Source organism: Engraulis encrasicolus, chromosome 1, assembly GCF_034702125.1.
Source record: "Engraulis encrasicolus isolate BLACKSEA-1 chromosome 1, IST_EnEncr_1.0, whole genome shotgun sequence".
NCBI classification, from domain to species: domain Eukaryota; kingdom Metazoa; phylum Chordata; class Actinopteri; order Clupeiformes; family Engraulidae; genus Engraulis; species Engraulis encrasicolus.
Genome location: NC_085857.1, coordinates 39,370,516 through 39,385,228, shown reverse-complemented (window position 1 = coordinate 39,385,228; position 14,713 = coordinate 39,370,516).

Below are 14,713 nucleotides of genomic sequence, written 5' to 3'. Positions count from 1 at the left end.
CCTGATGCTTCCTCCCCAGCATGTCGCAGCAAAGAAGAGCACGCTGGCCATGACAGACTGGTAGAACATAAGCAGAAGTTGGCTGCAGACATTGAAGGACCTCAGCCTTCTGAGGAAATAGAGCCTGCTTTGGCCTTTCCTGTAGAGTGCATCTGAGTTTGTGGACCAGTCCAGTTTATTGTTGAGGTGTACTCCTAGGTACTTGTAAGTGCTGACAGTCTCCACCTTCTCTCCCCCAATAGAGACAGGCACCAAGGGTGGGATGGAGCGCCTGAAATCAACCACCATTTCCTTGGTTTTGGTGGTGTTCAGGTGCAGCTGATTGTTTTGACACCATCCCACAAAGTCGTCAACCAGTCCCCTGTACTCCTCCTCCTGACCATCTCTGCACACCCCACAATTGCAGTGTCGTCTGAGAACTTCTGCATGTGGCATGTCGCAGAGTTGTAGCTGAAGTCTGTCGTATACAGAGTGAACAGTACGGGGGAAAGCACCGTTCCTTGTGGCGCTCCTGTGCTGCTCACCACTGTCTTGTCGTCATCGTTAGAGCAGGGGAAAAAGTTCAGGCTCAGGATCTGCACAGTGGTGTTACTTTAGATTAGATGATCCCTTTCATCATTACTATTTTCGAACAGCTTTGCATTCAAATGTTGCCGATGGAGCCAGTTTATAAGGCCTGCAAATGAGAGCAATAAGCAGGGGCGGAGCTACAGGGGTGGCTAGGGGGGCATTTGACCCCCCTGAAATCTGATTGGCTACCCCAGGTGCTCCCCCAGAAAATGGACAGGAGCCCCGCCCACTCGCATTACACGATGCAAGTCTGTGTACACACCACCCTCGTGAATTTACAGTAGGCATATGGGGTACCATTCGAAAGCTTAGAATCCCCTCTGTCTAGTGGTATGCATGGCAACTCTCTGTCTTGTACGGTCTGACGGCAATGATTCATAGAAGCAGATGTGTGCTTTTCCGTCCTGAAGAAGAAAAACCTTAGAGAAAAAAACTGCTTATTTCAGTCCAGATTCATTTTTTTTTCCTTTTGAAAAGTTAGCTGTCTACCATTTAAGATTTTTCAGTACTAGGCCTATATATTGCTCTATAGCCCATGTAATCAATAAATAGATTCGTTTTTGGTGGTAAATGAAAGTAGCTTCATGATTAATTCATGTGAATTCAACTCAAACCTCATGTCTAAAGTCCAAATATTCACTGGCATAATACTAATTGCTGTCTTTGTGTTGGAATAGACTAGATGCTAATGAGTATTTTAAAAGAATGTCCTTACAGCACCTTCGATAGCATTGTTAAATGTGTGAATTGTAGCAAGCTTTTAGAAGCATCGCCACATTACAGTGACTGGATTTTATGGAAGTAAGCTTAACTTAACTCTGAAATCTGAAGTCTGAGTTCAGACTTAAATTATTGATGGGAAATTTGAAATTACATAAAAACACAGATGGTAGAAAATAATTTGATTAACCCTCAGCAACCTAAGCATTAATTTACTTTCAACTTCAAAGTCTGATGCAGAAACTTTTATGTTCATTTCTGAGAATTCTGTAGAAACGTTGAAAATCTGCAATAATGGGCATCAGTGAAACACTTATCTTTATCATCTCACATCACCAATTTTCACATACATAGATACAGATAGCCTACAGGTGTACACACCTGTCTGTGTATTCCAATGGCTTAGCACCCAGGTATTAGGCATTTTCTTCCAAAAAAAGCAGCCCTTCATATAATACTTTTCTCAAAAACATATGTTTTCCACATTTCTGGCACATCTTTGGAGAAAAAAAGAGTAGCCTACATATTAAATTATTACCTCTACAATGGTTAAAATGTATTCAGAAAAGACAGAAAGCAGTTAATAAAAATGGCCATGTTTTACTTGAAATGTGATATTTTCTATATTAATACTATTTTCTATCCGGAAATGACTGTGTGGTGTTGGGATATGTAATTTGAGTTAGGTTCAGTCAATGTAAGGCACATAGCTCTTTGTAAATCTTGCCATTTGCAATGCAATGGGTTTCTGAGGGTCAAATCACAAAAAAATCACATCACAAATGTTGTAAATCTTGTCCATGCATCTTGCAAAGCTTCACTAGCGCACCATTTGTGGCCTTAGAGCGCCATCTTGTGGACAATGTGTGGTGCAGCATTAGTAATGATATCAGTTGCTTAGGAGTATGGTCAGCCTCGAGCGTGCAGGCCTATTTGTAGGCCCATTTTCAACGTATTAAATACACAACAAAATACAACAAAAAACATTGAGTACAAAAACTATCAATTTGACTTATACAATGACATTAATTGAACAATGCAATTCCGAGAAATGAAATGAGAAACCAAAAAAGCACAAACAAGAAAGAAAGAAAGAGGTTCTGCTCTCTGTATGACACTGACACAGTGGTGTTACTTTAGATTAGATGATCTCTTTCATCATTACTATTTTCGAACAGCTTTGCATTCAAATGTTGCCGATGGGGCCGGTTTATAAGGCCTGCAAATGAGAGCAATAAGGCTGACATTGCATGAAAATGAGCATAGGCTCCACAGAAGTCCACAATATAAATGTACCCCAAAACTCCAGCAGCTGTTCAGCAGGTCTGAGCAGGGGAGTCTTATGTATTTATTTATTTATTTATTTATTTATTTATTTATTTAATGCCATTCTATTTAATGAGTGAATACTTTTTAAAACTTTATTTCACTTTTTGAACTTTTCGTATTTTTTTTAAATTCTTTTACAGGGTGCACTGTAGGATGGTGGCCAGAGGAGGTAGTGCAACGATGCTGCTCATTGAAACTGCTAGAAAGTGTATGTTTTAATCTTGTCCATGCATCTTGCAAAGCTTCACTAACGCACCATTTGTGGCCTTAGAGCGCCATCTTGTGGACAATGTGTGGTGCAGCATTAGTAATGATATCAGTTGCACCTTTGGTGCTTAGGAGTATGGCCAGCCTCAAGCGTGCAGAACGCCCGTCTTGAATGAGCAACATTATGGACATAATTTCATCAATCTTAAGGTTACTTAAATCGATAGCCTTCGTAGCTTATTGTAGGCTACATTTCCACACGTAGGATATACGCCTTAGGGAACAAATAGTCCAAACCAGTGGTGTAATGCGACAGGCATGGTTATTGTAAGATGCGTTATGTCTTGCATTATTATTTTGCCACCATTTGCTTATTAGAAATCCAGCAGGTTAAACATTTATCTCTGTGAACGGACGCGAAGAATAGCCTACAGCAAAGTTGAGTGGGCCTCTATTTTTATTTCCCTCTCAAGTTGGAGCTGGAGCGTGAGTTTGGAGAGCTGCCGCACACGCTTTTGCCGAGCGCTTAGAAAAATACCACTGTTTATGTAGGCTATGCACGCTTACCGCACAAATACATCTACCGCGACAAGAGCGAGGTGAGCGACGGAAGTAATTGACTTTGTATTGAGTCGCGCGACAAAAGCGATTCTGGAGACTAGAGCGATTTGCGCGACGAGCGCGACAGTTTGAAGTTGAAATCCTTTCAACTTTCTATGAAGCGGTTCGGCGACAAGCCGCGACAGCCAATGACTGTATAGAGGTCAGTGACCACAGCCAATGGGAATGTTTGAATGCTTTGCCTTCTGCTTGTAATGGACATACTGTAGTTGCTTCAATCACGCGTATCACTCTGTCGCTTGAATCGCATCGCGCCTGGTCTATTCGCACGGTTACCGCACAAATAGATCAAGCGCGACATGAGTGAGGCGAGCGACGGAAGTAATTGACTTTGTATTGAGTCGCGCGACAAAAGCGATTCTGGAGACTAGAGGCGATTTGCACGCTGAGAGCAACAGTTTGAAGTTGAAATCCTTTCAACTTTCTATGACATGGTTCGGCGACCAGCCGCGACAGCCAATGACTGTATAGAGGTCAGTGACCACAGCCAATGGGAATGCTTGAATGCTTTGCCTTCTACTTGTAACGGACATACTGTAGTCGCTTCAATCGCTCTTGCTGCACAGAAGCGATTCTCTGTATCTTCAATCGCGTCGCGCTAGGTGTATTTGTGCGGTAACACGCGTTTCACTATGGTGTAATTGGGGCATTAGTGGCATCATTGGGTGCTTCCAGTTAGACTACATCTACAAGCCAGAGATGACCTGGGAAAACGGCGAAGGTTGCTGATCACCAGAGCTGTCAACGTTCCCGTCAATGGCTCCGTTGAGCAGCTGTCCCTCACTGCTTGCCTGCATGTATTTTCATAACATGTGAAAAGATGTCTGAACAAATAACAGCATTTGCAAATCTTGGTTGAAGAAGGGGAAATGTTTGTGGTTCATGCATCACGTTTAAACCTTCAAATACACATCTTTTATTAGGGCATGCAAATGCAATCAGTGTGAAGGGTAGGCATAAATAATCATATGAAATGTCGACTCGTTGCAAATGTCGAATCGGTTTATGTTAAATTGCGGCACATAAACAGTAGGCTAAATGTATCTTCTACTCCTCACATAGGGCGCCGTGCTCGATATAATGGTGTCCCGTGCATGCGCCCTTGCGCTTGGGATATCTATAGCCTACGCATCCATCCACGAGGTTGTGAACGTCACTAGAACTCTAAATATTCTTCGCACACTCATCACAGAGCAGCCACGTCCTTGCAGTGCAGCAACGTTTTGGAACAGTGTTGCAATTGCTGGCAAAGTTGGAATGTGCCCAAAGAAACATTGCAAGCAAAGCTGAACCACAGATAGTTCCAGGCTGGAGGTCCGTGTATTTTTTCGTTCATTCATTATTCTATTTTGGAATGAATGATGAAATTCAAAAAAGGGTCCAACTTCTTGTTTTGTTTAAAGCAGTGCAAGCAGAAATGGCTGTATTTGGTTTTCAGCATGTGTTGCCTCATATCAAAATAGTATTAGAACATTTTACAACATTTCGATTTCCAATTAACAATATTTGATTATTCTTTTATTGAAATTAATTTCACTGACGCTTTTACCTGGAAGGATATACCGTCTGACTCGCACCAGCGAAGGTCGATACCTAGGAGAATAAGCAAAGGCGCTCCAGACATCCAGCCAGGGAAATGACAGAAAAGTAGAAGAAAAGAGTTCTTCAGCGGAAGCGGAAGCATGTAGTAGATTGTAGTCTTTCATGTTAGCATTTAAGGACGTCCTGGTTCCTATCGGCTTCCGGCCTCCATTGGGAATGAATAGGGGTAAATTTCAAATAAGCTCCGAGTGCAAGCACGCGCTTAGCGAACCCCCGCAAACTGTCGAGGGTGTTAAAAATAGGTTGTAGGTATGACATGGTTGATCATTTTGTGTCAAACTTCGACATAAATACGATGTTGCGTCCATATGCTAAACCCGGAAGCTTTTGGCGACTACAGAAACGGCGCCAGTATCTAACGGCACGTACGTGCGGAAGGTTGTACCCATGGCAACCAAAGGAAAGTATGTAGTTCGGAAGTTTTAATGATCAGAAAGGGGTTAGCAATATTGAATTATAATCGTCATGATTTAACATGTGAATACACCAACATGATGATACGATCCGTTCCACTAATGAGAAAGGGATGCGGGGACACGCTAATGTTCGTTGTTGCCGTGCAACTTATATTTTTGCCAAACCTGAATCTCTATGGCGTTTTGCAATGTAAAAAATCGCCATGGAACCGGTAGTCCAAACGCCGCATACAAGTTGACGTCAACGCTGAAGAGCTCTATAGGGAAAAAACACATCCTTGGCATGTGCAGAGCATGCGTAGTAGGCCTACAGTATGTGCGGCACGATACGGACAGGCCAGCCTCAAGCGTGCAGAACGCCCGTCTTTTTGAATGAGCAACATGATGGACATAATTTGAACAATCTTAAGGTTTCTTAAATCGATAGCCTTCATAGCTTATTGTAGGCTACATTTTCACACGTACAGTAGGACATACACCTTAGGGTTAGTAAGGAAATGGATCGCACTCAGTTTTTCTTCTTTTCTTGTTGTTTTCTTTTTATTTTAGCAATATATATGTAATAGGGTGAAGGTGGTGGGTTCACCCAAGAACCCGTGCAGGGTTTTAAACCAATAAATGATCCAAGGACAAGTGATTTGAAGTCAGGTATAAAAATATTTGTTTTATTTTTTTTCAATAAATATTCAGAGAAAAAGAAAGTAAATGAAAAACAAAATAATAAAGCTGAGGCTGTATGGGTAGCAGGCTAGTACATACGCAGTGGGCCCCACTACTACACTACCCTAGGTGCCCCCCCAAACCCGATACGGTATATAGTGAAGACACTGCACTCCAATGAGAGCCACGCGGCTCAGTAATCCACAGCAAACTGTGATACACACATAAAGGTGCTGACACACGAATGGACCCTTACTAGAGGTATGCTTAAGGTGGGCATAACAGGGACTGCTACCCAGAGCCTCAGTTAAAAAGAACAATAACAAAAGAAAATGTAGGCCACTTGGCCACCAAAACGGTTAAAACACAATTGGCTTGGAGGTACTATAATAATTGCGTATAAAAGGAGAGGGGAGAAAGCGGCACAAACACTCAACGATAGCTACGCTGGTGCCGCTGTTAAGGTGAACCCAGAGGTGGACCTACACTCTGGTGGATGAACGGCGTAGTAGCTCCAATCACGCAAACCCCTCTCCTGGTATGTTGGCATCTTAGCGTGATACTCCTTCGACAGCTTGTTGACTGTACTGGGCCAAGCATGCGAACGCTTTCCCTGCTGATGCCGTTTCGTTTGTTTCCTCGGTGGCGTGATACTCCACGCTGGACCGTGGGTATGGGCGGAATGCCAAGTGAGTACGCTTTCGCTTAGTTCTAGCACGGAGCTCGCGCTACGACTGACCCAGTGACTCAGGGATTAAAGTTGGTTCCCAGCAGCGAGAGTGGTTAGCTTACGTTGGAGTTAGCCTTAAGCTACAAACGGAGCAACTCTCACCTGCTCTGTATGAAAGGGTTTCGAGTGATTTTCCTAATCCATTTATCCCCTCCCTTGTCGTGTCCCAAGACACCGGCTTCCGGTTTTAGGAATCACGGTTTCAGATTAACGTCAGTGCTCCCTCCACTGGGAGGGAGTGTGTGTGTGTGTGCAAATGCATGTGTGTGTGTGTGCATAGGAGTGAATGGAAGGACTGACACTACACCCGGTCACACCCACCCCAGCTTTGAAAGCTCACCGTCCCGGTGAGAGTCCGACTGTCTTTATAACCAGGGCCTAAACGTCGCTTGCGTGTGGGCGGTGGGGGGAGGGCCGCCCTCGGTGAGGGCTACAGATTCACCCACGCTCAAATCCCCCGAGGCACACGCCACCCCGCCCACCGACCTCCCCGACCCACCGCGTTGCTGTAAGTGCATGGGGTACACAGGTCTACACACTATTGAATTCACATGTGGTACAGAAGTGGTCTGGGGCAGATTGAATGGGTTACTATGCTGTCCTGCCGTGGTCCTTGTCGTCCGTCTAACGGCTGTGCTTGCCGTAGGGGAGAGCTGTTCACTTTCCCTGAGAGGTGACACAGGACTGTTAGACGTTGGAAGGGGTATAGGTGGCCGAATGTCCTGCATATTTTCCGGCAGAGCCGTCTGGTGGACCTCTACTAGTCGTGGGGCTGCAGTAGAGCTAGTCGTTGCCGATTCCCGAACGGCTGGAGGGGGGCTCTGTGGGATTCCATCCAGGTTAGTTACATGGCCGCCATCCATCGAGTGGTTTAGTGGGGGATCGTGGGTGGTGGCCTCCGGGTCTGGAGGGAGTGGTGGTACAGTGTTCGGCACTAGAGCTGCTGATTCCGGAGAGGGTAGCGCCGGACCTGTTGAGTCTCTCTCTGGGCTGATGTCCCGGGAGTCCTCTGTGGCATGGTTCGCCGGGGTTTCGCGGCTGACCGTCTCTGGCTCCAAGGGTTGTGGCATTGCTGTGTTACGCAGCTGGGGTGTTCCGGCCCAATTCAGTGTGTCCACTGGGGCTTCTATGACCAGGATGCCTTCCTCGTCACTTTGGTCTGCCGTTGGGGACTCTGCAGCCTCTTTCCCTGGTCCCCCTTTCCTTTTCCCGTCCACCTGTCGCTGGTGTCTCTCTGGCAGAGTTGTCACGATGCGAGTAGGATCCATCTGCAGGATGGATGGGAGAACGCGGATCTCTGCCCGGTTGATGTTCTTTTCCGGTCCCGTTCCATCAGCGAGACAGATTGTATATCCTCTGCCGTATGGGTCTAGAGCTCGCTGTACCTTATAGACTGCCGGTTCCCAAAAGTCTTGAATTTTGTGGCGGCCTAACGGGTGGTTTCTTTTGTGGACCAAGGTACCGGGGGGAAGCAACTCAATTTGTACCGGTGGGCCGCGCTGGTTTCGGTGCTCAGCCGCTCCAGTTAGTTGGTCCCGGGCATGGGCATAGATTGCTTTGAGCTCGTCTTGATGCTGTTGCAGCCAGTCATGGGTTGATCCTGCCTCCGGCTCTTCCTCTGCATGGCCCAGAAGGAAATCTATCGGCAATCGCCCTTTCTGCCCAAACATCAACTGAAATGGAGAATGCCCAGTGGATGCGTGTGGGGTGGTATTGTAGGCGAAGAGTATCTGGGGCAGTGCCTGGGGCCATCTACGCTTCTGTTCTGGGGGGAGTGACCGGAGCAGATCATGTAGCGTGCGGTTAAATCTTTCGCACTGCCCGTTTCCCTCCGGATGGTACGGGGTCGTCCTACTTTTGTCAATCCGATAGAACTGGCAGAGCTGTTTCATCAAGTCCCCCTCAAAGCTTCTTCCTTGGTCACTGTGAAGGCGCTTTGGGACCCCATAACGATAGAACCACCCCTCTGTCAACAGCTTTGCAACTGTGCTGGCCTTCTGGTCACGGGCCGGGTAGGCCTGGGTGAACTTTGAAAATACGTCGGTCACTACAAGGACGTTTTCGCGTCCATCCGAGGATTTCTCTAAAGTAGTGAAATCTATTGCGACCACGTCCAGGGGACATGCAGCCATCAGGTTCCCAGGAAACGTCCGCACCCTGGGGTGAACTGCTTTTGATGTGATGCATCGGGGGCACTTTTGGCAGTGGGTTATGATCGCTTGGTACATGCTGGGCCAGAAACATCTTTCCGTTATGAGCTCGGTGGTACGTTCGATGCCCTGGTGTCCGTGGTCATCGTGCAGACTGGTCAGGACTTCTTCCTTCAAGCACTGTGGTAGAAGAAGTTGAAGGGTCTCTTTACTCTCGCCAGGCAGCCGAATGCTACGGTACAGCACCCCTTCCCGGCATCGGATCCGTTGCCATTCCGTGAGGAGTCTTTGGGCTCCTGCAGGCAAGGCTAACCGCTCTGACCTACTGGGTCGAGTTCCTCGCTTCCACAGATTGCCGAAGGGCCCGATCACGGGGTCAGCGGACTGCAGGCTCCTCAAGTCCGCTTTTTGTCGCAACGGGAGAGCGCTGGCCTCCTGGCATAGGGCCCCAGTAATGGGTCCCGTTGCGCTCTGGGGAAGTGGGGGGACAGCCAGGCCGGGCGCAACAGCGGCAATGGAGACTGGTTCAGGAAGTCTAGAGAGTGCATCTACATTTTTATTGGCGGCGCCTGGCCGGTATTTGATGTCGAAGTCAAACATTGCCAGCTCAGACGCCCAGCGGTGTTCTGTCGCGCCCAGCTTGGCTGTCTGCAAATAACTCAGCGGGTTGTTGTCCGTAAACACTACGAATTTTGCCCCCAGGAGATATTCTCTAAACTTGTTAGTTACTGCCCACTTCAGGCCTAACAGCTCCAGCTTTCGTGAACTGTAATTGGACATGTTTCTTTCAGACGGCCGCAGACCACGGCTGGCGAATGCAATCGGTCTCCTTTGCCCGTCTTGATCTTGGGCAAGTACTGCGCCGAGCCCAGCATGACTTGCGTCGATTTCCAACACAAAGGGCTTTGTGAAGTCTGCATAGGCGAGGACAGGTGCTTGGATGAGCTGATCTTTTAGGCTCTGAAAGCTCTGCTGGCACTCTGGGGTCCACTGGCTACCAAGGGCCGTCGTCCGAGTCCTGGTTGTATTCCGGTTTGCTTCTGCCGTGGCAATCAGTCGGTGTAGGGGCGCTGCTACTTTAGCGAAGCCCGCCACAAATCGGCGGTAGTAGGATGCAAATCCAAGGAAGGATCTTAACTCTTTCGTGGTGGTCGGCTGCTTCCACTCCTCCACTGCTTTCACTTTATCCGGGTCAGTGGCCACCCCTGATGCGGAAACCACGTGTCCCAGATATTTGACTTCGGTTCTGAAGAAGTGGCATTTGGACAGCTTTAGCTTCAGATTGTTGTTCTGCAACCGGGTCAGGACAAGTTTCAACCGCTGAAGATGCTCTTCGAAGGAAGTGGAGAAGATGATTATGTCGTCCAGAAAGAGTAAGAGTGATTGAAAGCTTTGATCTCCGAAGATCCTCTCCATGAGTCTCTGGAATGTGCTTGGCGAGTTGCAAAGGCCAAATGGCATGCGGTTAAATTCAAACAGTCCAAAAGGCGTACAAAACGCAGTCTTCGGTTTGTCGGCCTCTGCCACCGGCACTTGATTGTAGCCGCTTGCAAGATCAAGCGTGGAGAACTATTTCGCACCAGTCAGCGCATCCAGAGACTCTTCGATTCTTGGTAGTGGAAATGCATCTTTTCTTGTTTTGGCATTCAGCATGCGGTAGTCTACGCACAGTCTCATGTCACCCCCTTTCTTCTGCACGATGACTATTGGTGATGAGTAGGGGCTACAGCTGGGTCTTGCGATTCCTGCTTCTACTAGTTGTTGGATGTGGGCTTTCACTTGCTCATACTGTGATGGGGGTAATCGACGGTATCTTTGTCGAATAGGAATGTCATCTGTGAGAGGGATCTCATGCTCGACTAACGTTGTGCACCCTACATCTCCTTCTCCACGACTGAAAACGGCCCCATACTGCTTGAGCAGTGCTTTCGCCTGCTCCTCTTCTTCTGCCGACAGTGTAGGCAGCGACAGGCTAGAGAGGTCGACGGGCGGAGCGACCCGCGCCTCAGCGGACCGAACGAGGGCGACCCGCTCCCCACCGCCCCCCTCCACAATACTCACGTCAGGCCCGGTAGACAGTACTTGGACTACATGGAGCTCTCCCAAAGCTGTATGTGGTTGTAGCCACACTTCCTGTGAACTTACATTAACTACTGGCACCTCAACCACCCCATTGTTTACTGACAATAACGCCTTGGAAATGAGTAAGCCCATGGGCCACTGGGTGTCGTCTAGCGGGGGCTCTAACAATACAGAGCGAAGGGAGACGTTGGAAGCGCTGGGACACACTAAGGAAATTAGTTTAAGGGAACCTGGAGGAACACACTCGGCTTTTCTCTGTACTCTGGCTTTGCCCAAGTACCCTTTACGACACAGACCTTCTAGCGATTGACAGGTAGTGAAAACCTGCTGCCAGGTCTTGCTGTCCCCGCCCCGAGACGGCTGCGCGAGTGTGGATGGTAAGGTGGCGAACAATTCTTGGTAACAGCTTTGAATTACATTCATCCCCAGCAGTCCTGGTACTGCCTGTTTTTGCTGCCGAGTGAGGGGGTCGATAGGATCGCGTACCACCAAAATGCCCATGTTCTGGAAGGTCTTACCCAACACTGTAATGTCTAACTCAACATACCCTGAATAGGGAATCTCATACCCATTAGCTGCTCGCAGCTGTAACCAGCTGCAGGGTTTGATCGACTCGTGGGAAGCTTGGAAATGTTTTGTGAAAAACTCTTCAGTTATGGTGGACACCATGGAGCCAGTGTCTAAAAGGCACGGCACCTGGTGTCCCCCCATCGATACCTGAACAACTGGACACGAACCTATGAGTTGGGATAAGGGGTTTGCGTGGTTGGATGTCGAATTCTGCGAGCCTACAAGTGCACCTCCTGGCATTTGGCTCTGCACACCAGGGGGCGTTAGTTTTCCTGCGGCTGCAGGGGCATGAGTTGCTCTGCTGCTTGGTGATTGGATGTAGCTCTCTGTGACGCTCCACGAGTGGGGGCATTAGGGGGGTCTAGCTCTACACGGCAGTATTTGGCGATATGTCCAACGCGGTTGCAGCGTGAACAAATGGGCTTGCCATCTTGCTGGAAACGGTACGATTTAGACGAATTTCCCCCACCCCGTTGGTTACCCTGTGGGCGAGAAGCATTTAAGTGTGACAGGATGGCATCCAGTTGTGTCTGCTGACGACGCACGGCTTCCTTAAGCTCTGCTATTTCCCCATTCGGAGCGGTAATAGCATTAGACTGTACCCCTGAACCTCCTCCCATGGACGTATATGTATCGAAAGAAAACGCTCTAGGTCTAGGTCGCACCTCTTGCCTTCCCTCTTCCAACCATTTAATTGCTGCCCCTCGGAGCGTGAGGAAATCCATTGAAGGATCCAGCGCTAATCGCCTTTTCAGCTCTCTCCTCAACATGTCATCATTAACCCCTTCAGCAAATTGGTCCCGCAGAACCCTATCAGAATTTGAAACTCCCTCAGGTGTTTTTTTTACAACCATCTCCATAAGTGTTTTCAAAGAATGGGAGAAATCCCGCAATGACTCCCCTTCTTTTTGATGGCGCTGGAAAAACGACAGCTGAGCTGCAACATACGACTTTGAACAGCTAAAATTTTCCGTAAGGATCCTAAAAAATTTCTCTGCCGTATTTCTGGCTGAAATCTCGTGAAACTCAACTTCCGCCTTTGCAGCGCCATCCAAATGATCATACAGGAATAAAACCTGTTCTGCCTCGGGCAACGGCCGAGCATCCAAACATCTACGGGCCTCTTTGACCCATTGATCCACAGTGAGCAGATCGGCTGATAGTTTACCCGTGAACTTGGAACACTTACGTTCTCGTGGGACATAGACATACCGTGGTTGCGGTGCAGCACCTGAAGTACTGCTGGAAGTCGACTGTTGGGAACTAGTGGTGGCAGGTGGTGCATTGGACTCACTGTTAGGTGCTTGCCCATCTGTTGCGCCCTCTTCCCCCAGTCCCCGGGCTTTCAACTGTTCATTTTCAGCACGAAGCTGTCTCAGTTCATTCATTATGGTCTCCATGTCAGACACAGTTTCTCTGTTAGACATAGTTGAAGTCAGCAGGCCTTCAGGTGCTCGATGGGTGGGGCTGTCGTTCGACGTCCCACGATGCGAGTGTGCTGCCGCTTCTCCCCTCTCAAACGCACAAACTTTACCTCTCTACCTCCAAGCCTCTAAACCCCTAACACAAAGTTGGCCAAAAAACCTTAGGAGAAAGAGAAAAAAAGAAAAAAACTAGAAATCACAAGTCTTTGGATCCAAAGTCGACTACGCCAGTTGTAATAGGGTGAAGGTGGTGGGTTCACCCAAGAACCCGTGCAGGGTTTTAAACCAATAAATGATCCAAGGACAAGTGATTTGAAGTCAGGTATAAAAATATTTTTTTTATTTTTTTTCAATAAATATTCAGAGAAAAAGAAAGTAAATGAAAAACAAAATAATAAAGCTGAGGCTGTATGGGTAGCAGGCTAGTACATACGCAGTGGGCCCCACTACTACACTACCCTAGGTGCCCCCCCAAACCCGATACGGTATATAGTGAAGACACTGCACTCCAATGAGAGCCACGCGGCTCAGTAATCCACAGCAAACTGTGATACACACATAAAGGTGCTGACACACGAATGGACCCTTACTAGAGGTATGCTTAAGGTGGGCATAACAGGGACTGCTACCCAGAGCCTCAGTTAAAAAGAACAATAACAAAAGAAAATGTAGGCCACTTGGCCACCAAAACGGTTAAAACACAATTGGCTTGGAGGTACTATAATAATTGCGTATAAAAGGAGAGGGGAGAAAGCGGCACAAACACTCAACGATAGCTACGCTGGTGCCGCTGTTAAGGTGAACCCAGAGGTGGACCTACACTCTGGTGGATGAACGGCGTAGTAGCTCCAATCACGCAAACCCCTCTCCTGGTATGTTGGCATCTTAGCGTGATACTCCTTCGACAGCTTGTTGACTGTACTGGGCCAAGCATGCGAACGCTTTCCCTGCTGATGCCGTTTCGTTTGTTTCCTCGGTGGCGTGATACTCCACGCTGGACCGTGGGTATGGGCGGAATGCCAAGTGAGTACGCTTTCGCTTAGTTCTAGCACGGAGCTCGCGCTACGACTGACCCAGTGACTCAGGGATTAAAGTTGGTTCCCAGCAGCGAGAGTGGTTAGCTTACGTTGGAGTTAGCCTTAAGCTACAAACGGAGCAACTCTCACCTGCTCTGTATGAAAGGGTTTCGAGTGATTTTCCTAATCCATTTATCCCCTCCCTTGTCGTGTCCCAAGACACCGGCTTCCGGTTTTAGGAATCACGGTTTCAGATTAACGTCAGTGCTCCCTCCACTGGGAGGGAGTGTGTGTGTGTGTGCAAATGCATGTGTGTGTGTGTGCATAGGAGTGAATGGAAGGACTGACACTACACCCGGTCACATATATATATATATATATATATATATTGGGGATGTCATCATACGGGGGCATCTGCCCGGGGTCCCCCACCACTGGAAATGTCTGGCAGTGGTCATTTCTCTATCAGGGGACTATGATGAACAATTTACAAGAGATTTCAAGTGGTAACCTCACCAACTGATCTAGCCCATTTTTTACCCCCCAATTAATGACAAGCCCCGCCCACCATCAAAAACGTCTGGCCATTCCACAATCAGGAGACCATGACAAACAA